The sequence below is a fragment of the Tachyglossus aculeatus genome, chromosome 4 (genome assembly GCF_015852505.1).
Source record: "Tachyglossus aculeatus isolate mTacAcu1 chromosome 4, mTacAcu1.pri, whole genome shotgun sequence".
Lineage (NCBI taxonomy): Eukaryota > Metazoa > Chordata > Mammalia > Monotremata > Tachyglossidae > Tachyglossus > Tachyglossus aculeatus.
The window spans coordinates 132300030-132324345 of record NC_052069.1 but is presented as its reverse complement, the minus strand read 5'-3'; the positions used below and the strand labels follow the sequence as shown (position 1 = coordinate 132324345).

The 24316-nt window shown below is 46.7% G+C and overlaps 1 non-coding gene and 1 pseudogene across 1 annotated transcript; both read right to left on the bottom strand.

Moving 5' to 3' along the window:
* Positions 1-16159: 16159 nt before the first annotated feature.
* Positions 16160-20388, bottom strand: LOC119927173 (annotated as a pseudogene).
* Positions 20389-23332: 2944 nt separating this feature from the next.
* LOC119928018 lies at positions 23333-23435 on the bottom strand. Its single transcript, XR_005450979.1, has one exon. It is a non-coding gene; the product is annotated as a U6 spliceosomal RNA (small nuclear RNA).
* Positions 23436-24316: the final 881 nt, after the last annotated feature.

Below are 24316 nucleotides of genomic sequence, written 5' to 3'. Positions count from 1 at the left end.
GGCGGCCATGACAGTTAATCTCCTCATCGTTGCCATCACCGCCCTTGACCGGCGCCTCCACACCCCCATGTACTTAATTCCTCAAGCACCTGTCCTTCTTTGATTTCTGCCTCATCTCTGTCACCATCCCCGAGTCCATCGTCAACTCCCTGACCGACCGTAGCACAGGATTTTTTGGTGATTTTCTTCATTGGTTCAGAGCTGTCCATCCTCATGGCGATGTCTCTATGACGGCTACACCACCATCTGCCGCCACCTGCACGATGGGGCCATCATGGACCGAGGGGCCTGTGGAAAGACGGCCGCCACCTCCTGGTTTAGCGGGGAGCTGTTCGGGGCTATGTACGCAGCCGGGACGTTCACGCTAAGCTTCTGCGAGTCCAACTTGATCCAGCAGTTCTTTTGCGACTTCCCTTCCTTACTGAAAGTGTCCTGCTCCTAAACGCATGTTGTCATTGACCATCGGCATCTGCTTTAGTTTCCTCTCCTTCGTCTCCGTCGTCGTCTCCTACGTCTGCATCTTCTCGGTGGTGCTGAGGTTCCCGTCCACCGAGAGACGGGCCAAAATCCTGCCTGCCCCACCTTGCCGTCGTCACCGTTTTTCTCTAGACCGGAGCCTTTGCTTACCTCAAGCCCGTGTCAGACTCCCCCTCCACCCTAGACCTGCTGGTGTCCCTGTTCTACTCTGTGGTGCCCCCCACCCTGAACCCCCTCATCTACAGTCTATGGAACAGGGTCATGCAGGCTGCCTTACGGAGGCTACTGGGTGTGAGAGGATGGTTCTGAGACGCAGGTCGCTCTGAGGAACGTTTTGAGATAAGACCCATTTCTCGAGTCAAATAATCATTTCTAAATCACTTTGCCCCTGTGTTCTTACTAAAACACAGCCCACGCATTCTGCTCCTCTAATGCTAGACTACTCATTGTACCTTGATCTCATCCATCACCCCTACCACCCCTCTGCTACGTCCTGCCTCTGGCCTGGAACCCCCTCCCTCTTCGTGTCCAACAGACAATTATACTCCCCTCCTTCAAAGCCATACTGAAGGTGCATCCCCTCCAAGAGGCCTTCCCTGATTAAACCCTCTTCTCCTACTCCCTTCTGTGTCGCCCTTGCAGTTGGATTTGCACCCTTTATTCACTCTGCCCTCTTCCCCACACCACTTATACCCATATCTGTCATTTATTTATTGATATAAATATCTGTCTCCCCCTCTAAACTGTAAGCTCGCTGTGGACAGGGAACATGTCTACCAACTCCGTTATATTGTTGTCTCCCACACGTTTAGTACATTGCCTTGTACATAGTAAGTGCTTAATAAATATGATTCACTGATTGATTTATTGTTACTACTCCCAAAATTGCAGCCTACTACCCCTTGTTGCATCCTAAAATGAATCCTGTACCAGATCTTTCTAAAATGGCTTCTGGTCATGCTTGCCAGCAGAGTCTGCAATAAAGTTCTGGGTGGTCATACAGTGCCCATCCCCTGCCCAACTGCTGTTCCTTATAACAAGACCCATGAGCAGGCGCCCCACTTGGATTTCTTTCCTCCAAACAGTCTCTGCTTCCCTTCTCTACCCTCCCCCCATTTTACAAAAATGGTATTTGTTAAGTGCTTACTATGTGTCAAGCACTATATTAAGCATTAGGGTAAATACAAAATAATCAGATCACACATGGGGCTCACAGTAAAAGGGAAAACATATTGAAAACATGTTGAATCCCCATTTTTCAGAGGGGGGAACTGAGGCACAGGGAAGTGAAGTGACTTGCCCAAGGTCACACAACTGACCAGTGGCGGACTTGGGATGAGAACCCAGGTCCTCTGACTCCCAGGCCTGGACTGTTTCCTTTAGTCCACGCTGCTTCTGCTCAGATATTCAGATGGTCCTAATTCCTGGTTTGAAATGAGGTTCAAATCCCCAAGGTTTTTATTAATTCCTGAAAGGGAATTGCCATCCCTTAATCCCTTAAGCACCTGTCCCTCTTTGATTTCTGCCTCATCTCTGTCACCATCCCCGAGTCCATCGTCAACTCCCTGACCGACCGTAGAGAAATCTGTTTTGGGGGATGATTAGTCCGTTGATGTTGTTCTAGGAAGGAGTTCCAGAGTGGGAACCACGTGGGACTGGGCAGTTATTTAGGTTGTGAGGGCCGGGACCGCAGGGAGCCCACGATCCCAGCCTTCTGAGATTCCCGGATGGTCAGCTGTCCCAGCGGAACCCCGGACCATCTTCCTACTGGGAATCCCCTAGGAAATAACCTGGCCTTTGTCTGAGGGGACAGCGCAGCCATCCGTAGAGCCGAGAAGGGGAGGGAGGATTCTGACACCCTCTAGCCAGACCTTCCTGTCACCGCCACCAGCTACCAGAACCTAATTAATGGTATTTCCTAAGTGCTTACCATATGCCAAGCACCATCTAAGAGCTGTGATAGATACAAGGTAAGCAGGTTATCCCACGTGGGGCTCACAATCTAAATTCCCATTTTACAGATGAAGTAACTGAAGTTAAGTGGCTTGCCCAAGGTCACACAGCAGACAAGAGATGGAGGCGAGATTAGAATCCTTTTCTCTGACTCCCAAGCCTGTACTTTTTCTATTAACCCACGCTGCTTCGCATGTAAGCCATCCTCTCTTACAAGTGCTGTGGGCTGGGGTGAGTATCAGCGTGCTTATGGGGTACGGAGTTCAGTTTATAGGCGACCCAGAAGGGAGCAGAAATAGAGTGATGGTGTGAGAGGTTAGTCAGGGGAGGCTTCTGGGAGGAGGTGTGATTTGAATAAGGCTTTGAAGCAGGGGAGAATGATCATCTGTTGGCTATGAAGGAGGAGGGAATTCCAGGCCAAAGGGAGGTTGTAGACAAGGGGTAAGTGGAGAGATGGACGACATAGAGGTTCAGCGAATAGGTTAGCATTAGAGGAGCAGAGTGTCCAGGCGGGGTTATAGTATGATATTGGCGATCAGGAAGAAGGGAAAGAGCTGATATGAGTTGGTGTTTGATATGGAGAGGGTTGTTTAACCACTGGAGGCTTTTGAGGAGAGGGGAGATTGGCGTATATAACAAAGCAAGCAGGGCAATCTGTGTAGTCTTGGTCTTTGCTGAGAATGGAGAATAAAATGGGCATCATGACTGGGGAAAGGATTTGTCCTAAATCATGACAGGAATGACAAGACGAGTTTCCTTCCACGATGTTGCCCCATCGCGCAATCAATCGATGGTATTTATTGAGTGTTTACCATGTGCAGAGCATTGTACTAAGTGCTCAGAAGAGAACGGTACAACTGAATTGATAATAATAATTGTATTTAAGTGCTTTCTATTTGCCAGGCACCGTACTAAGCAAAGTAGATACAAGCAAATCGGGTTGAGCATTGCCCTTGTCCAACATGGGGCTCACAGACATAATCCCCATTTTACAGATGAGGTAACTGAGGCACAGAGGAGTGAAGTGACTTGTCCAAAGCCACAGAGCAGAATTAGCAGAAAAATTCCCCTCCCATAATGAGTGTGTTCATCCTTATCTTTATTCACCTGTCCCTCAGCCCCACAGAACTTATGTTCATATCTGTAAATAATTCATTCCTATAATTGTCTGTCCCCCGCTCCAGAACGGTAGCTCATTGTGGACATGGAATGTGTCTACCAACTCTGTTACACCGTTTATAGAGTACTCTCCCAAGGGCTTAGCATAATGTTCTGCAGACAGTAAGCTCTCGATAAATACGATTGATTGATTGTCTGAAATCAGGTCCTACCACACGATGTCTGAAGGCATCCCGTCGGACAAGACCAACATCTCCACGGTGGCGGAAGTCCTCCTGCTGGGATTCTTGGAGTTCCGGGAGCTATAGCTGGTCCACGCCGCGCTGTTTCTCCTGGTCTACCTGGCGGCCCTGACGGGGACTCTCCTCATCATCGCCGCCTCCACCCTCGACTGGCGCCTCCACATCCCTATGTACTTCTTCCTCAGGCACCTGTCATTCAGTGATCTGTTTCTCATCTCCATCACCGTCCCCACATCCTTCCTCAACTCCCTGACCAACCGTAGAGAAATCACCCTCCTGGGCTGTGCTGTCCAGCTCTTCTTAGTGGTTTCCTTTGCTGTTTCAGAGATGTCCTTCCTCACAACGATGTGTTATGATCTCTACGTGGCCGTCTGCAACTCCTTGCGCTATGACCTCATCATGGACTGAGGGGTCTGTGGGAAGATGGTAGCCTCCTTCTGGCTCAGCGGGGCGCTCTTCGGGGTGCTGTACTCAGCCTGGACGTTCGCACTAAGCTTCTGTGAGTCCAAAATGATCCAGCAGCTCTTCTGTGACGTCCCCTCCTTACTGAAGATCTTCTGTTCGGAAACGCACGTTGTCATTGACATCAGCGTGGCTGTGGCTATCGGCTTTAGTTTCGTTTCCTTTGTCTCCATCGTCAACTCTTACGTCTGCATCTTCTCGGCCATGCTGAGGTTCCCGTCTACCGAGAGTCGGGCATAAGCCTTCTCCACCTGCCAGGCCCACCTCTCCATCGTAACTGTTTTTCCCTTGACTGGAGCGTTGGCTTACTTCAAGCCCGTGTCAGACTCCTCCTCGACAGTGGACCTGCTGGTGTCCATGTTCCCACTGGTTCCCACTGGTCTAATGGGTAGAGCACAGGCCTGGGTGGCAGAAGACCTGGGTCCTAATTCCGGCTCCACACCTTACCTGCGGGGAGCACCACAGTGTAGAACACGGACACGAGCAGGTCCAGAGCTGAGGAGGAGTCTGACGTAGGATTGAGGTGGGCAATGGCAGCCGTGCAGAAGAAAACGGTGACGACGACGAGGTGAGGCATACAGGTGGAGAAGGCTTTGGCCCGGCCCTCGGCGGCTGGCATCCTCAGCACGGCCCGGAAGATGTGCGCGTGTGAGTAGACAATGAGCATGGAGCAGAGCATGGTCAAGCAAACTGCCGCGGTGGCGCTCATATCGATGGCGACGTGGGCCTCGGAGCAGGAGATCTTCAGCAGGGACGGGGCAGCGCAGAACAACTGAGTGAGGACGTTGGACCCGTAGAATCTCAGAATGTCGAAGCCACAAACATGGCTCCCATCAGCCCCCCGCTGAGCTATGAGGTGGCGGCCATCTTCCCACAGACCTCTCTGTCCATGATGATGTCATAGTGCAGGGGGAGGCAGATGGCGGCGTAGCGGTCATAGGACATCGCCGTGGGATGATGTACTCAGATATGGCAAACAGGATCACCAGACAGACCTGCCTCACACATCCCGAGAGGAGATGGAGTGGCGCTGCGTTAGAGAGACGAGAATGGGTTTGGGGATGGTGACGGAGATGTAGCAGAGATCGGTCACTGACAGGTGCCTGAGGAAGAAATACCTGGGGATGTGGAGGCGCTGGTCAAGGACAGTGACGGTGACGATGAGGAGATTCCCCATCAGGGCCGCCAGGTAGACCAGGAGGAACAGCGCATCCTGGACCAGCTGCGGCTCCCGGACCTCCGAGAATACCAGGAACAGGAATCCCGTCACCATAGATACATTGGCGACCTCCGTCGTGAGGCCTTTAGGCATCTTGTGATAGAACCTGATTTCAGACAATCGATCAATCAATCGACCAATCATATTTATTGAGCACTTACTGTGTGCTGTGCGCTGTACTATGCCCTTGGGAGAATACTATATAAACTAACAGTTTGTAGACATGCTCCCTGGCCACAGTGAACTTGTAGACTTGAGAGGGCGACACATATTAATAAAAATAAATGAATTACAGATATGAACGTAAGTGCTGTGGGGCTGAGTGAGGGGTGAATGAAGACAAGTATGAAAATACTCAGAGAGAAGCTTAGAGACTGTAAAATCATTATGAGCAGAGAATGTGCTTGCTAATTCCTTGTTGTACTGTAATAATAATAATAATAATGGTATTCGTTAAACGCTTACTAGGTGCCAAGCACTGCTGTAATCGCTGGGGTAGATACAAGGAAATCAGGTTGTCCCACGTGGGGCTCACTGTCTTTATTCACATTTTACAGATGAGGTTACTGAGGCACAGAGAGGTTAAGTGGCTTGTCGAAGACCACAAAACAGACAAGTGGCCAAGCAGGATAAGAACCCACGTCTTCTAACTCCCAAGCGTGTGCTCTTGTCACTACGTCACGGTGCTTCTCTCCCTGTAATAATAATAATAATAATAATGGCATTTGGTAAGCGCTTACGATGAGCCAAGCACTGTGCTAAGCGCTGGGGTATGTACAAGGTAATTGAGTTGTCCCACGTGGGACTCACAGTCTTAATCTTCATTTTACAGATGAGGGAACTGAGGCACAGAGAAGTTGAGAGACTTTCCCAAAGTCACACAGCTGACAAGTGTCGGAACTGGGATTAGAACCCAGGACCTCTGACTCCCAAGTCAATGCTCATGCCCCTAAGCCATGCTGCTTCTCTCACTGTACACTCCCGTGCAGTACAGTGCTCTGAACATAGTGAGCGCTCAATAAATACCATTGATTGATTGTGTAAGGGTCAGCATCGTGGAAAGAGCCTCATTCTGACATTTCTGTACTGATTCAGGACAAAACAGCGATCTTTTGGCTGCCAAGATGTCTGTTTCATTCTTAAATTTCAGGAAAGGCCAAGACTGTACAGATTCCCATGTTTGCTTTGTCATATCCATCCATCTCCCCTCTCCTCAAAAAATTCCCGAGATTGCCCATCCATCTCCACATCCAACACCAAGTCCTTACCTACAGTTTTAAGGCACGCAAATCACCTCTTTCCCTTCTAATCAGTCAATCATATTTATTGAGTGTCTTCTGTATGCATAGCTATAATAAGCGCTTGGGAGAGTATAATATAAAAATAAACAGGCACATTCCCTGCCCACAGTGAGTTTACGAGCCAGCTGACTTCAATCTGACCTCACTAATCTCCTACTACAGCTCAGCCCGTACACTTCGCTCCTTTAACGCTAATGTATTCACTGTACCTTGATCGTGTCTATCTCACCGCTGACCTCTTGCTTACATCCTCCCAGCACCACAGCACTTATACCCATGTTCTTATTCTCTACTGTTTCCCCTCTCCATAATTTACTTTAATGTCTGTCTTCCCCTACCAATCAACTAATGATATTTAGTTAGCACTTACCGTGTGCAGAACACTTTATTAAACAGTTGGGAGCATACAACAGAATTGGTAGACATATTCCCTGCCCATAAGGAGTGGGAAAAAGAGATTACTAGACTGTAGGTTCTTTCGGTCAGGAATTGTGTCTATCAACTATAATTCTCACTGGCTTAGTACAGTGCTCTGTGAATAGTAAGTGCCCAATAAATACCACTGATTGGTTGATTGATGCTACTATTATTACTATTACTAATCTTCATTCGGCTATAAAGATATAGGCATATATTTTAACCTATTTATTATAACCTCTCAGACTGTTCCTGATCTGATTTTCTTGTCCAAATCAATCAATGATATTTACTGAGCTTTCAATGTGCGCAGAGCACTGGACTAAATAGTAGAGAGAATACAATAGAGTTAGCAGACACTTTCCCTGCCCACGAAGAACTGACAGTCTTATATTTAACTCAGCACTCACCAGCAGTTCTTGGGATATACTAAACACTTGGCAAGTATCTCAGGTCTTTTTGTCTCCTTGCTCCTGAACGCTGGTGGGGGTGACCAGTCCCACGTGGTTCCCACTCTGGAACTCCTTCCTAGAACAACATCAACAGACTAATCATCATTCCCTTTCTGGAATTAATAAAAACCTTGGGGATTTGAACCTCATTTCATGCCAGGAATTAGGGCCATCTGAATATCTCTGCAGAAGCGGCGTGGTCTAATGGAAACCGTCCAGGCCTGGGAGTAAGAGGGCCTGGATTCTCATCCCAAGTCCGCCACTGGTCGGTTGTGTGACCTTGGGCAAGACACTTCACTTCCCTTTGCCTAAGTTGCCTCATCTCTAAAATGGGAATAAAACACCTGCTCTCCCACCCTCTTAGCCTGTGAGCGCCATGTTGGACAGGGACACTGTCCAACCTGTTCATATTGTATCTACCACCCTGCTCTTACTAGCGGAAACAGAGTCAGGAATTATTGTCCGACTTTCCTCATTCATTCATTCTTTCAATCATATTAATTGAGCGCTTACTATGTGCAAAGCACTGTACTGAGCTCTTGGGAGAGTATAATGTAATAATATAACACTCCCCCTCCACTCTGCCCTCTCAGATTTATACTCCTCGTTCAGCTGTGGGGGTCTCCGGGAGAGCTCCGGGGGAGGGGGCTGTCGGGAGGAAAATTGTCTCAGATAAATATATCAATCAATTCATTTAGATCAGTAAATGAATGGAATTTATTGAGTGCCTACTGTATAAGGAGCACTTTACGAAGTGCTTGGGAAAGTACCATATGACAGACTTGGTAGACACATTCCCTGGCCACAAGGAGTTTACAGTCTAGAGGAGTCAATCAATCAAAGGTATTTTTTGAGCTCTTATTGTGTGCACAGCACTGTACTAAAACTTTGGGAGAGGATAATAAAATAGGGTTGGTAAACATGCTCCCTGCCCACGATGAACCTATGGTCAAGAAGATTGAACAGGTAATGAAATACCCATTCAAAAAGTTTTGTATTTCAGGAGACAGCCGAGGAGAAGCAGTGTAACCTAATGGATAGAGAACCGCTTTTGGAATCAGAAGGACCTGGCTTCTAATCCTGCCTCCGCCACTTGTCTGCTCTGTGACCTTGGACAAATGATTTCACTTCTCTGGGCCTCAGTTTCCTCATCTCTAAAATGGAGACTAAGACTGTGAGCCCCATGTGGGTCGGGACTGTGCCTAACCCGATTAGCTTGTATCTCCCCAGTGCTTGGTTCAGTGGCTTGAGCACAGTAAGCACCTAACAAATATCAGATAATGTTTGAAGGAATGAAATCTAAGACGGCCTCGCTGTTCATGGGGCCTGTCCAAAGGTGGGCGGTATGTGGGGGGACAGGGAATGAGCACTGTATGACCTCCCAGCCCTCTATTTTCCCCTCTGGTGAAGAGTATAATAGTAGCCATCTTAGATCTGGTACAAGGTCCGTCTTAAAATGCAATAAGGGGTGGCCATTTTGTAGTAGTAACACTAAATCATCCCCTCTCAGGGTCGCACCTGGAGAGTTTCCAGCTCGACTACGTGAAGAAGAGTCAAGCAGAGGCATTTCCATTCCTAGCTTGGGCAGTGGCTAGTGAGTGGAAGGCAATCTGCTACAGGTCAAAACTCACCTGTGCTGGACAGCAGCGGTATGGGGGAGAGTCGAAGGTGTAGAATACATTTACCTGCGTGGGAGGCAATGTTAAACCACTTCCGGATTTTTCCCGAGAAAACTCTATGGATACATTAACAGAACGACTGCGGTGGAGGTGGGGCGTTGTGGGAGGAATTTGTCCTTGGCATCACAATGGGTCGGAGATGACTCGACGGCATAAGACAGACAGCAATCAATGCATCAATCAATTAATCGTATCGCTTGAGCGCTTACTATGTGGAGAGCACTGTACTAAGCACATGGGAGAGTACAGTATAACAGAGTTCATAAACATTCCCTTCCCACAGTGAGCTACAGTCTAGTGGGTGACAGACATTAAAATGAATAGAAAACTAAATATGAGATATGAACATAAGTGCTGCGGGGCAGAAGGTGGAGTGCAAATCCAAGTGCACAGACGATGCAGAAGGGAGTGAGAGAAGGGGACTTAGTCGGAAAAGGTCTTTTGTGGGAGATGTGCCTTCAATATGGCTTTGAAAGTGGGGAGAGTCATTGCCTGCTGGACATGAAGAGGGAACGCGTTCCAGGCCGGAGGCAGGATTTAGGCGAGGGGTCGACAGAGGCGTATACGAGATGGACGTACAATGAGTAGTCTGGCATTAGATAAGCGAAGTGGGCGGGCTGGATTATAGTAGGACAAAAGGGTGGTTAGGTAGGAGGGGGCAAATTGATGTGCAAATTGATGTGAACAGATTTATTTGACTCCTGGTAAGTGGGTCTTAGCTCAAAGTTTTCCCCCGAATCGTCTTCATATCCCTGTTCCTCAAGGTCATCCCCTCACACCCAGCATATTCCGCAGGGGTGCCTGCATGATCCTCTTCCTCAGGACTACCCTCTCCTGCTCAGCCCCCTCCCCATGGCGGCCTTCAAGTGTCACCGTTCCTCAGCACTATCCCTTCATAGCCAGGCCCCTCCCCAGGGCGGTCTGCAAATTCCTGCTTTTCAGTCATCCTCTCACACCCAGTTCCCTCCCCATGGAGGTCTTCATGTGTCCCATTTCCTCAGGACCATCCTGTCAAACCCAGCAACATCCCCAGGGCGGCCTTCATGTTGCGGTTCCTCAAGCTGCAGATTTGAGGGTTCAGGGAAGGGGACACCATAGGCACCACTGGTTCCCACTGGTTAGGGGTCTTTACACCTTAGTGCGCATTCTCCCCCATCTATACTGGAAGGTCACTGTGGGCAGGGAAAGTGTCTGCTAATTCTGTTGCATTGTGTTCTCCCAATTGAATAGTACAGTGCTCTTCACATAGTAAGCACTCAATAAATATGACTCATTGATAGATTACTCCTTCTAAATGATGCTTAGGAGGGGAAATACATCAGTTAAGCATGGTAGGAACGAGACCCTCGATTCCACAGAAACCAGTCAGTCAAGCCGGACACTTTTTTTGTAGTATTTGTTAAGTGCTTACTATGTGCCAGGATCTGTACTTAGCAGAGGGGTAGATTCAGAGTAATCAGGTTGGCCACAGTCCCTGTCCCACATGGGGCTCACATTCTTCATCCCCATTTTGCAGTTGAGGGAACTGAGGCCCAGAGAAGTGAAGTGAGTTTCCCGCAGTCACCCAGCAGACTAGTGATGGAGCCAGGATTAGAACCCAAATCCTTCTGACTCCCAGGCACGTGCTCTATCCGCTAGTTACTTCTCCTGTTGGCCATCTTCAGTCTTATGCCACATGAGTGACCCAGAAAATGACATCTGAAATCAGAACAGTTTGAGCTGGAAGTGGCTTTGCCTCAGGAACAATTCTTTCAATGATATGTTCATCCAAATTACCCAGGATTATGTCAATTATCAATCAGTTAATTGATCAATCAATGGTATATATTGAGCACTTACTGTGTGCAGAGCACTGTACTAATCGCTTGGGAGAGTCCAATACAACAGAGTAGGTAGACTTCTTTCCTGCCCACAATGAGTTTACAGTCTAGAGGGTAGACAGACATCTATGTAAATATAAATATAAATCAATCTTTTTTATTGAACACTTACTCTGTGCAGAACACTGTATTTCCCACCGCCTAGACTGTAAATCTGTTACGGGCAATCAATCAATGGTATTTATCGAGCGCTTACTATGTACAGAACACTGTTCTAAGCACTTGGGAGAGCACAAAACAGGAGAATAAACACAGACGTTTCCTACCCATAATGAGTTTGCAATCTAGGGAAGGAGGGCAGGGAGCATATCCACTAATTATGTTGTATTGTACTCTCCCAAGCGCTTAGTACAGTATCATGCACATAGAAAGTGCTCAATAAACAGATGAAAAATACAGTTAAAATATGTTTATTAAATCAGAGAATCTCTACTGCAGTGAGTAGTGAGAACAATATTGTAAGGTTCTTGAGGGCAGGGAGTGTGTGTCCCAACTTTATTCCATTATACTCTCCCAAGCTCTTACTATAGTGCTTGGAACACAGTAAGCCCTCAATAAATACCATTAATTGACTGAATACACAAGAGAAGTAAATACCATTAATTAACTGAATACACAAGAGAAGCAGTGTTGTCTTGTGGATATAACACGGGCCTGGTAGTCAGAAGGGCATGAGTTCTAATCCCACCTCATCCACTTGTCTGCTGAGCTCACCTACCTCACTTCCCTTCTCTCCTTCTACAGCCCAGCCCGCACCCTCTGCTCCTCTGCCGCTAATCTCCTCACCGTGTCTCATTCTCGCCTGTCCCGCCGTCGACCCCAGCCCACATCATCCCCCTGGCCTGGAATGCCCTCCCTCCCCACATCCGCCAAGCTAGCTCTCTTCCTCCCTTCAAGGGCCTACTGAGAGCTCACCTCCTCCAGGAGGCCTTCCCAGACTGAGCTCCTTCTTTCCTCTCCCCCTCCTTCCCCTCTCCAACCTCCCCGCCTTACCTCCTTCCCTTCCCCACAGAACCTGTATATATGTATATATGTTTGTACGTATTTATTACTCTATTTATTTATTTATTTTACTTGTACATATCTATTCTATTTATTTCATTTTGTTACTATGTTTTGTTTTGCTCTCTGCCTCTCCCTTCTAGACTGTAAGCCCACTGTTGGGTAGGGAACGTCTCTATATGTTGCCAACTTGTACTTCCCAAGCGCTTACTACAGTGCTCTGCACACAGTAAACGCTCAATAAATATGATTGATTGATTTATTGATTGCTGTGTGACCCTGAGAAAGTCACTTCGCTTCTCTATACCTCAGTTCCCTCATCTGTAAGATGGAGATTAAGACTGTGAGCCCCTTGTGGGAGTCATGGACTGTGTCCAACCTGATTAGCATGTATCTACCCCGGGACTTAGTACAGTTTCTGGCACATAGTAAGCGATTAACAAACACCTTTGATTGACCTGTCCTTCTTCCCTCATGACTCCACCTGGCGGTCGGGTAGTCAATCTATCAATCATCGGCATTTAACCCTGCCCCTTCCCATCTCTTCTGACCTTCCTCATCCCCTGAACTTAAAGCTTTCTCCTTCTCAACCCTTTCACTTTCTCCCTCTCACCCTGACTTTCAAACCTATTCCTTATTTCCCTCCTTCTCTTCCCTCCCACCCCTCAACAACCCCCGACCACACACCTCTATGATCCGTGAAGCTAAATCCATAAAGCATCCTAGCATTGCAAAGATGAACCTGAGTGTAATTGTAGAAATACTCGTGATCAGGGCTCTCCAAAGGGTTGGGTTCAATTAACCAAATCATTAATCATATTTAGTAAGTACTTACTGTGTGCAGAGGGTTGTACTCAGTGCTTGGGAGAGTACAATAAAAACAAAGTTGGTAGACACATGACCTATCAATCAATCGCTAGTATTTACATTTTACTAACAAGAGTACAGTACAGTTGGTATTCATCCAATCATAAATATTGAGAGCTTGCTGCGTGCAGAGCACTGTACTAAGCACTTGGAAAGTACAATTCAGCAACAGAGACAATCTCTGCCCACAATGGGCTCACAGTCTAGAAGGGAGGATACAGATATCAAAACAAGGAAAGATATCAAAACAGTTATCAATGGCATCAATATAAATATAATTATATATATGATATATATATGCACATCATTGATATAAATAAATAGAATTATAAATATGTACATATATACGCAAGTGCTGTGTGGTGGGGAGGGGGGTAGTGCAAAGGGAGTGAGTTGGAGTGATGGGGAGGGAAGCTGAGCTGAGGAAAAGGTGGGCTTAGTCTTTGAAGGCCTCCTGGAGAAGGTGAGCCTTCAGTAGGGCTTTGACATAATGTGGTAGATGTGAAGAGGGAAGGTATTTCAGGGCGGAGGCAGAGCGTGGGAAAATATGACAGAATCAATCAATCAATAAATGGTATTAATTGAAAACTTACTGTGTGCATAGCCTGTATTTTTGACGTTGTTAATGGTATTTGTCAAGTGCTTACTACGAGCCAGGTACTGTACTAAGCATTTGCAAGAGGTCAATCAGCCAGACAGTCAATCATATTTATTGAGAGCTTACTGTGTGCAGAGCACACAGAGTTGCTCTGTTGCTGCCTAGAGTTGCTAGGCAGGTTTCATGCTCTAAAGGAGTCTCCTATCTAGTCAGGGAGACAGACTGCAACAGAAAATAGAAATAGAGGAAACAGCAGAGCATAAAGATTCATTGAGTCATATTTACTGAGCACGTACTGTGTGAAAAACACTGTATTAAGCACTTGGGAGAGTACAACATCACAATAAACAGACACATTCCCTGCCCACAACGAGCTTACAATATAGAGGGGGTGATGGGCAAATTTTGAAACTCTTGCACATTAAATAAAGGCTTCGATTTGGCAACTTCTAGACCGACCTGTCTGCTGGGCGACCTCGACTGGGCTTGACAGATAACCAATTGCAAAACAAAGGAGAAAAAAAACAACTTATTTCTGTACTCTGGAAACGGGCCACTTCCCACAGTACAGAAACATCTTGAATAAACACATCTTCCCAGGGTGACCTGGCCAGTCGCCCGGGAACTTGTGCAATTGGCAAAATGCCTTCTTTGTTTGCAAAGGGTTTATTAAGGCTCGTACTTTGGAGCTAACTCGGAATCTCACCCATGGAGAGGACGCTCTGCCTGGGACCTTCCCATTCGGGACCCTGAAAGCTGAATCCAGGATTCCCCAGCGTGAAAACTTCAGTAGTTGGTGTTCCCCCGAATTGGTGATGTAACCCCTTTTTGTGTTTGTTTTAACCCCTTTTTTGTATTTGTTTGTTTTCTTCTTTCGTATTCCCTTCCTTCTATTAAAATTGTCCTTCTATTAAAATTGTAACGATACACCTATATTGCTATGTGTCTGCGCTTCTTTCTCTGAATAAAGGGGACTTGTAGTTGTGGGTCTGAACCTTATTCGTTGGTTGACTGAATAAATATTTCTTTAGCCTAACAGGGGGAAACACAATAATATAAATAAATTAATTAATTACAGATGTGTACATAAGATATGGACATACGTGTTGTGGGGCTGGGGTGAGTAACATAGTGTTTAGCGGATAAAGGCTGAAGTGCATAGGTGATGCAGTAAAGAAAATCTAGGATAGGGAGATGAGAAATTAGTTCAGCATGACTACAATACAGTGTTCTTGGTACAGTCTCTGCACACAGTAAGCACTCGATAATCAATCAAGCATATTTACTGAGCTCTTACTGTGTGCACAGCACTGTACTAAGTGCTTGGGAGAGTACAATATAACAGAGTCGGTAGAACAAATATAATAGTAATAATGATTTTCGTATTTGTTAAGCACTTACTATGTTCCAAGCACTGTTCCAAAAGTTACGATAGATACAAGATTCGGGAGAAACAGCGTGGCTCAGTGGAAAGAGCATGAGCTTGGGAGTCAGAGGTCATGGGCTCAAATCCCGGCTCTGCCAATTGTCAGATGTGTGACTTTGGACAAGTCACTTAACTTCTCTGTGCCTCAGTTACCTCATCTGTAAAACGGGGATTAAGAATTTGAGCCCCACGTGGGACAAACTGATCACCTTGTATCTTCCTCAGCGCTTAGAACAATGCTTTTCACATAGTAAGCACTTAACAAATGTCATTATTATTATTATTATTATTATTATTATACAAGTTAATCTGGTTGGACACAGTCCCTTTCTCACATGGGGCTCACAATCGTAATCTCCAATTTACAGATGAGGTAACTAAAGCCCAGAGAAGTGAAGCGATTTGCCTAAATTCACACAGCGGATCGGTGTGGAGCTAAGATTAGAACCCAGATCCTGTCATTAAATACCTTTGATTGATTAACTGAGAGATTAGTCAGGGAAAGCCTTCTCGAGGAGATGTAATACGCAGAAGCCTGTGACACAGTTCTTGCCGTAAAGACCATATGAGCCAAAGTGGATATTCATTCAATAGTATTTATTGAGAGCTTACTATGTGCAGAACAATGTACTAAGCACTAGGAAGGTACAATTCGGCAAGAGAGACAATCCCTATCCAACAACGGGCTCAAAGCCTAGAAAGGAGGAGACAGACAACCAAACAAAACAAAACAAGTAGACAGGCATCAAACAGTATCAATATAAATAAAAAGAACTATAGATATACACACATCATTAATAAAATGGATAGAATTACAGATATGTACAAATATACACAAGTGCTGTGGGATGGGGAAGGGGGAAGAGGGAGGGAATCGGGGCCATGGAGAGGGGAGGAGGAACAGAAGAAAAGTAGGGCTCAATCTGGGAAGGTCTCCCTAAGGAGGTGAGCTTTCAGTAGGGTATCCGAGATCACCTCAAAAAGACTCCAATAAGAGATGAGACAAAAGAAATATTAAAGTTCCTCCCCAGAGACGACATGCTTCCGGTTGGCATAACAACAAATCTAAAGTGAAAGAAAAGAGAATGAAGGCAAGAAAATTGGCTTCTTCAAAAACGTTAGAATTCTCCCCATTGCCGCCTCCATGTCCCGGTTCCAAAGGCTGTTGATGAGGGGGTTCAGGGAGGGGGGTACCATGGTGTAGAACACGGAGGAAAGCACATCCAAGGTCAAGGTGGGGTCTGAGGGCAGTTCTAAGTAGGCAAAAAAAAACCAGTGGAGAAAAACAGAGTGACGTCGACAAGGTGCGGCAGGCAGGTGGAGAAAGCTTTAGTCTGGCCTTCTCGGGAAGAGATGGTCCTCACCGTAGAGAAGATGTGGGAATAGGAAATGACTATAAAGGAGAAGCAGAAGAAGTTTAAAATCTCAGTGGCAAAGATCAGGATCACCTCCCTGAGGGCATCATTGAGAGGGCGAGGTCAAATAACTAGGTGAAGTCACAGAAAAAGTGACAGATCTCATTCGAGTCACTAAAAGACAAGGAAAATGTATTGACAGTGTGAGTAAGACCCAAGAAACTTCCCCAAAGCCAGGAGGCGGCGGCCACTTCCCACAGGCCCGTTGGTCCATGATGCCCTCGTAGCGCAGGGGGTGGCAGATGGCCACATAGCGGTCGTAGACATCACCGTGAGCAGGGCGATCTCCACTGAAGCAAAACAAGTGAAGAAATAGAGTTGGGCAGCACAGCCCAGGAAGGAGATGGATCTCTTGCTATTCAGGGAGTTGTAGAAGGATTTGGGGACAGTGACGGAGATAAGGCAGAGGTCGAGGACGGACAGGATCCTGAGGAAGAAGTACATGGGGGTGTGAATTATGGATGGATTAGAATGGGCCCTTCTGACTCCCAGACCCGGGCTCTGTCCTCTGGACCACATTGTTTCAAACTTTACATCCCAGCTCACTCTCTGCATTTCCCATTGACTCTCCCACTTCCCACCCTCTGCTTCTACCCTTACAATCTTCCCTACCACAGCTCTCCCCATTTTCGAATCACTTCTGAAGTTCCACCTACTTCAGAAAACATTCCCTGATCAATTTTTCTTCTCTCTTGCTCAAATCTCCCTAGTACCATCTCAGCAGTTTTGCACCCTCTCAGCACTTACGACATCTTCTGCCTCTAATATATTCTTCCCAGTGTTTCGTGTGATGTATTGCCCAGAGGAGATGCTCAGTAAATAGTACTAATAAGGCATCTGTCCCCACGGGAGTGCCTAGATGAATAATAACCGGGGTCTTTGTTTAACGCCTGCTATGTGCCAAGATCTGTACGAAGCCCTAGGGTCGATAAAAGGGAATCAGGTCGGACACATTCCCTGTCCCATGTGGGGCTCACGGTCATAATCCCCATTTTACAGATGAGAAAACTACGACACAGAGAAGTGAAGTGAGTTGCCCAAAGTCACACAGAGGACTAGCCACGGAGGAGCAGCGTGGCTCAGTGTCGCTGAGTGTCAGTGTGGCTCCCGGGCTTTGGAGTCAGAGATCATGGGTTCAAATCCCGGTTCCTCCAACTGTCATCTGTGTGACTTTGGGCAAGTGACTTCACTTCTCAGGGCCTCAGTTCCCTCATCTGTAAAATGGGTATTAAAACTGTGAGCCCCCTGTGGGACAACCTGATCACCTTGTAACATACCCAACGCATAGAACAGTGCTTTGCACATAGTAAGTGCTTAACGAATACCATCATTATTATTATTAGTAGTAGTAAAAGAGCTGGGATTAGAACCCAGGTCCTTCTGCAGAGATGAGTCGAGGATAATGTCAAGGTTACAGGTTTATGGGACAGGGAGGGTCGTGGTGATGGGAAAGCCACGGAGAGGACAGAGCGTGGGTGGGATTATTCATTCATTCATTCATTCATTCAATCATATTTGTTGAGCTCTTACTGCGCGCTTACTGTTTCTAAGCACTGTACTAAGTGCTTGGAAAGTACAATCCAACAATAGAGAGAGACAATCCCAGTCCACACCGGACTTACAGTCTATAAGAGGGGAAACAGACATCAGTACAAGTAAATAGGCATCAATAATAATAATAGTAATATTAATATAAATTAATATTAATAATAATAGTAATAGTAATATAAATAAATAGAATTACAAGTACAAGTAAATACAAGTAAACAGGCAGGCTGAGGGCAATGGGTGGACAACTGACAGAAAAGAAGTTATGGAGAAATAAATGCCCTCAAAAAATAAGACAAGGACAAATACACACAATATAAAAACAAACAAAACTGGAATCTGATTAGGACACTGTGAATAGAAAAGCGGAGAAGGAAGATCAGATACAATGCCTAAACTCCACTGGGCTCATATTTTTAGAGGGCAAGGAGAAGGAGTATCTTAACTCCATTTTCCAGAGGAGGACGTGTGACAGAGGTTAAGGGACTTGTCCAAGGTCACGCACACAGCAGGCCAGAGATAGAGGCAAGAGCAGAATGTGGGCTTCTGACTTCCAGTCCAACACTTGTTCCCCTCTGCCATGACGCCTCCCTAATGAAACACAAAGAAACGATTTTTCAGATTTTTCTGAACAGTTTCCCCCTAAGGAATTTCCCCAGAGAGGTCTTCATATACCGGTTCCTCAGGCTGTAGATGAGGGGTTAAGAACTGGAGCAGCATGGTGTAGGACACGGACACTAGCGGTTCCGGCGATAAGGGGGAGTCTGAGGCCGGTTTTAAATGTGAGAAAAACCCAGTTTCCAAAATATGGTATCACAGCGAGATGGGGCAGGCAGGTGGAGAAGGCTTTGGTTCTGTTCTGCACGGATGGGGTCCTCAGCATGGTGAAGAAGATGTGGAAACAAGTAACCCCCATGAACAGGAAGCAGCCAAAATCCAACGTAATGCTAACGTCTATCCAGATCAACTCAGGTGCAATGGAGGGAGAGCAGGACAGGGTTAATTCATTCATTCAATCGTATTTATTGAGCGCTTACTGTGTGCAGAGCACTGTACTAACAGCTTGGGAAGTACAAGTTGGCAACATATAGAGACGGTCCCTACCCAACAGCGGGCTCACAGTCTAGAAGGGGGAGACAGACAACAGAACAAAACATATTAACAAAATAAAATAAATAGAATGAATATGTACCAAGTAAAATAAATAAATAAATAGAGTAATAAATATGTACAAATATTTATACAGGTGCTGTGGGGAGGTAAAGGAGGTAAGGCGGGGGGATGGGCAGGGGGAGGAGGGGGAGAGGAAGGAGGGAGCTCAGTCAGGGAAGGCCTCCTCGAGGAGGTGAGCTCTCAGTAGGGCTTTGAAGGGAGGAATAGAGCTAGTTTGGCGGATGTGCAGAGGGAGGGCATTCCAGGCCAGGGGGATGACGTGGGCCGGGGGTTGACGGCGGGACAGGCGAGAACGAGTCACAGTGAAGAGGTTAGCGGCAGAGGAGCGGAGGGTGCGGACTGGGCTGTAGAAGGAAAGAAAGGAGGTGAGGTAGGAGGGGGCGACGTGATGGAGAGCCTTGAAGCCGAGAGTGAGGAGTTTTCGCCTGATGCGTAGGTTGATTGGTAGCCACTGCAGATTTTTGAGGAGGGGAGTAACATGCCCAGAGCGTTTCTGCACAAAGACGATCCGGGCAGCAGCGTGAAGTACAGATTGAAGTGGGGAGAGACAGGAGGATGGAAGATCAGAGAGTAGGTTGATGAGGTTAATAACTGGGGGATGTCACAGAAGACCTGGCTGATCACGTTGGAGTAACAAAAAGGCAAGAAAAAGATGTTGACGTCGTGCACGAGACCCGAGAGAGCCCCACTGAGCCAAGAGTTGGCGGCCATATTCTCATAGGCCCCTCTGTCCATAGTGACCTCATAGCTCAGAGGGCGGCAGATGGTGGCGTAGCGGTCGTAGGACACCACCATGGGCAGGGCGATCTCCAGTGAAGCAAAGTAAACGATGGAAAAGAGTTGGGCATCACAGCCCAGGAAGGAAATGGATCTACGCTCGGTCAGGGAGTTGTGGATGGATTGGGAGACGGTGACGGAGATGAGTCAGAGGTCGAGGACGGACAGGTGCCTGAGGAAGAAGTACATACGGGTGTGGAGGGTGCTGTCGAGGGCGGTGACGGCGACGATGAGGCGAATCACCGTCAGGGCCTCCAGGTAGACCAGGAGGAACACCGTGGCGTGGACCATCTGCAGCTCCCGGACCTCCGAGAATCTCAGCAGGAGGAATTCCTTCACCGTGGAGACGTTGGCTACGTCCAGCGGGAGGCCTTTAGACATCTTGTGATAGAACCTGATTTCAGATAATCAATTATATTTATTGAGCACTTACTTGGGTGAGTATAATCTGAACAATGTAACAGTTGATAGACACATTCCCTTCTCATAAGGAGCTTATGGTCTAGAGGGGGACTGAATCAATTAATCAATCAAATATTTATTGAGCACTTACTGCATGCAGAACATTGTACTGAGCGTTTGGAAGAGTACAATGCAACAGAGCTGATAGACATAATCAAATCAATCAATCCAATAATGGTATTGATTGAGCGCTTACTACTAAGCACCTGAGAGAGTACAATACTAATTAATGGTATTTATTGAATAATCACCATTCATTCATTATACACTCGTATTTATTGAGCGCTTACTGTGTCAGAGCACTGTACTAAGCGCTTGGAAATTACAATTAGGCAACAGAGACAATCCCTACCGAACAATGGGCACCATGTGCGGAGCACTGTACTAAACACTTGGGAAAGTACAATATAGCAGAGTTTCTTACCCATAAGGAGCTTACAGTCTAGAGGGGGAGACAAGAAACACCAGCTTACTGCATTCAGGACACCTTCCAATCACAGGGGATGGAACCCAGACTCCGAAACTCAAACCCATTTCAGAACACCCATTTCCATTTCTGCTCCATCTGATTCCCCGGGCCCCCCACTCAAAAGAACACACAGACCCTCATTCACTCCTTGGTCTCCAGGAAATTGCTGTCCCCTGTTCCTTTACTGTTCAAGTGCCCGGAGTCATCATTTAATCAATGATATTTATCGAGCGCTTACCGTAAGCAGAGAGAGAGCACTATACTAAGCGCTTGGTTCAGGACAATACAATAGAATTTAAAATCTTACCAGCCCTTAACCGCTTCTGGGAACGCAACGTCAGTTTTCTTGGCCGGAAGCGAGAGGCTGCTGAGCCGGGAATTGTCTTCGGACCCCCGAGGTGGACGGTGAGGGGATATCTGCTCTGGACGCTGAGTCGTATCCTTCCCCAAGGTCACGGACAGAAGTCCCGCCCACAGCCCAGGAAGTCAGATTCTCAAATGCTGCATGGAATCACGGCTTCGCCATGGGGAGGAACACGAGGGAACAGCGCCCCGAGAGATTGGGGTAATTACCCACCACCCTATTTAACAGCCACTGATGTCCCTCAAGGAGGAGGGATTTGGAAACTAAAGATAACTGTTCTCCTCTCTCGGACTTTGATTCACAGACCTTTTCCTGATTTTCTCTTCTCTCAGATCTTGATTCCCAGGTCTTTGCCTGGTCTTTTCCTCTCTCAGGCCCTGATGCACGGACCCATCCCTAATCTTATCCTATCTCGAACCCTGATTCACAGACCAGTTCTTGATCTTCTCCTCTCTCGGACCCCGATTGACAGACCTGTCCCTGATTTTCTCCTCTCTTGGAACCTGTCTCTTCAGGAAGATCATATCTCCAAGAAGGCTTCCCTGATTAAGCCTTATGTACTTAAGGCTTTCCACAGCACTCATGTAAATATCCATAATTCATTTGTTTATATTAAAGTCCATCTCCCCTTTAAACTATAAGCTCATTGAGGGCAGGGAATGTGTCTACCAACTCAATTATATTGCTCTACTTGACTCTCCCAAGCACTTACTACAGTGCTGTGCACACAGTAAGTGCACGATAAGTATGACTGATTGATTGATCCCTGCCCACAATGAATTTGCAGTCTAGAGGGGGAGATAGACATTAATATAAAGAAATTACAGATATGTACATAAGTTCTGTGAGACTGACGGTGTGGTGAATAAGCAGCGCGGCTTAGTAGAAAGAGCTTGGGTTTGGGAGTCAGAGGTTCTAATTAGAGGGTTCTAATCCCGGCTCCGCCACTTATCAGCTGTGTGACTTTGGGTACGTCACTTAACTTCTCTGTGCCTCGGTTATCTCGTCTGTAAATCGGGGAGTAACACTGTGAGCCCCACGTGGGACAACCTGATTACTTTGTATCTCCCCTAACCCTTAGAGCAATGCTTGGCATATAGTATGCACTTAACAAGTACTATTATTATTATTATTATTATTATCATCATTATTTTTCTCTGTGCCTCAGTTACCTCTTCTGTAAAATGGGGTTTAAGACTGTGAGCCCCAGTTGGGAGAACCTGATTACCTTGTATATACCCCAGCACTCAGAACAGTGCTTGCTTGGCACATAGTAAGCGATTAACAAATACCATCATCATAATGGGGGCAAATCCAAGTGCAAGGGTGATGCGGAAGGGAGTGGGAGAAGAGGAAATGGGGGCTTAGTCAGGGAAGATTTCTAGGAGGAGATGTGCCTTCAGTAAGGCATAGAGGGGGTAGGTCAGATGGGAAGGGGGAGGGAGTTGCTGGCAAGAAAGAGGGCTTGGTTAATTTACTCATTCATTCAATTAATCGTGTTTATTGAGCGCTTCCTGCGTGCAAAGCACTGAACTAAGCGCTACGGACAATATAGCAATAAACAGACACATTCCCTGACCACAACAAGCTTTTCGGTCTAGAGGGGGAGACAGACATTAATTATCAATAAATAAAATTACAGATATATACATAAGTGCTATGGGGCTGGGAGGGGGTAAATAAAGGGAGCAAGTCATGGCGATGCAGAAAGGAGCGGGAGAAGAGGAAAGGAGGGCTTAGTCAGGGAAGGCCTCTTGGAGGAGATGGGCCTTCAATAAGGCTCTGAATGTGGGGGGAGTAATCGGTGAGAAAGACAAGCTTCCTTTCTTTGCCCCACGGTTCCTCCACCTTGTGACTTTTGGGGGCCCAACTAGGCTGAAAAAGGAGGCGGGAAATGTTTCTGTGCGTGTCACACCACAGTAAATACATTCATTCATTCATTCGTATCTATTGAGTGCTTACTGTGTGCAGAGCACTGTACTAAGCGCTTGGGAAGTACAAGTCGGCAACACATAGAGACGGTCCCTACCCAACAGCGGGCTCACCTCACGAATTTGCGTGTCATCCTTGCACAGGGGCCATGCTAATCTTTTCTGTATCGTTCCAATTTTAATATATGTGCTGCCGAAAGACAGGAAATAATAAGATCGCATTTTTTTCGGATAGCACTTTTACATTTCCAAAGCACTTTCACGACAGTGATCTTATTTCAGCCTCACAAGAGACGGGAGTCAGAAGGGCCTGGGTTCTAATTCTTACTCTGCCTCTTGTCTCCTGCGCATCCTTCGGCAAGCCACTTCATTTCTCACTGCCTCAGTTACCTCGTCTGTAAAAATGAGGATTAAGAATGTGAGCCCCACGTGAGACAGGGACTTGTTCCAACCTGATTATCTTCTAACTACCCAAGCACTTAGTACAGCGCTTGAAACATAGTAAGCAATTAACTAATACCATCATCATCATCATCATCATCATCATTATCATCTGGAAAAATGGGGTTTAAGACTGTGAGTTCATATGGGGCATGGACTCTGTCCAAACTGATTAGCTTGTATCTACCCTAGCATTAGAAAAGTGTCCGGTACCTAGTAGGTGCTTAACAATACCATAAAAAAGAAAAGAATGGCCACAGTGGTCAGGGAAGGGTGTGGAAGATGGGAGGTAAGAGAAGGGTAAGAAGAGAGAGAAGAGACGGAGGGAGATCATTGCAGGGCTAGGAAACATCTCAGGGGGCCGCTGGCAGGGCAGAGAGAGAGAGAGGGATTTTATCCTGGACGAATGGATGCCCCCGCAGGACCTCCCCAGGGAGGCCTTCATGTCCCGGTTCCTCAGGCTGTAGATGAGGGGGTTCAGGGCGGGGGGCCACTGTGGTGTAGAACATGGACACCAGGATGTCCAGGATTAAGGGGGAGTCTTACACGGGTTTGAAGTAGGCAATGGTGGCCGTAGAGATGAAGATGGTGACGACTATGAAGTGGGGCAGGCAGGTGGAGAAGGCTTTGGTCCAAGCCTTG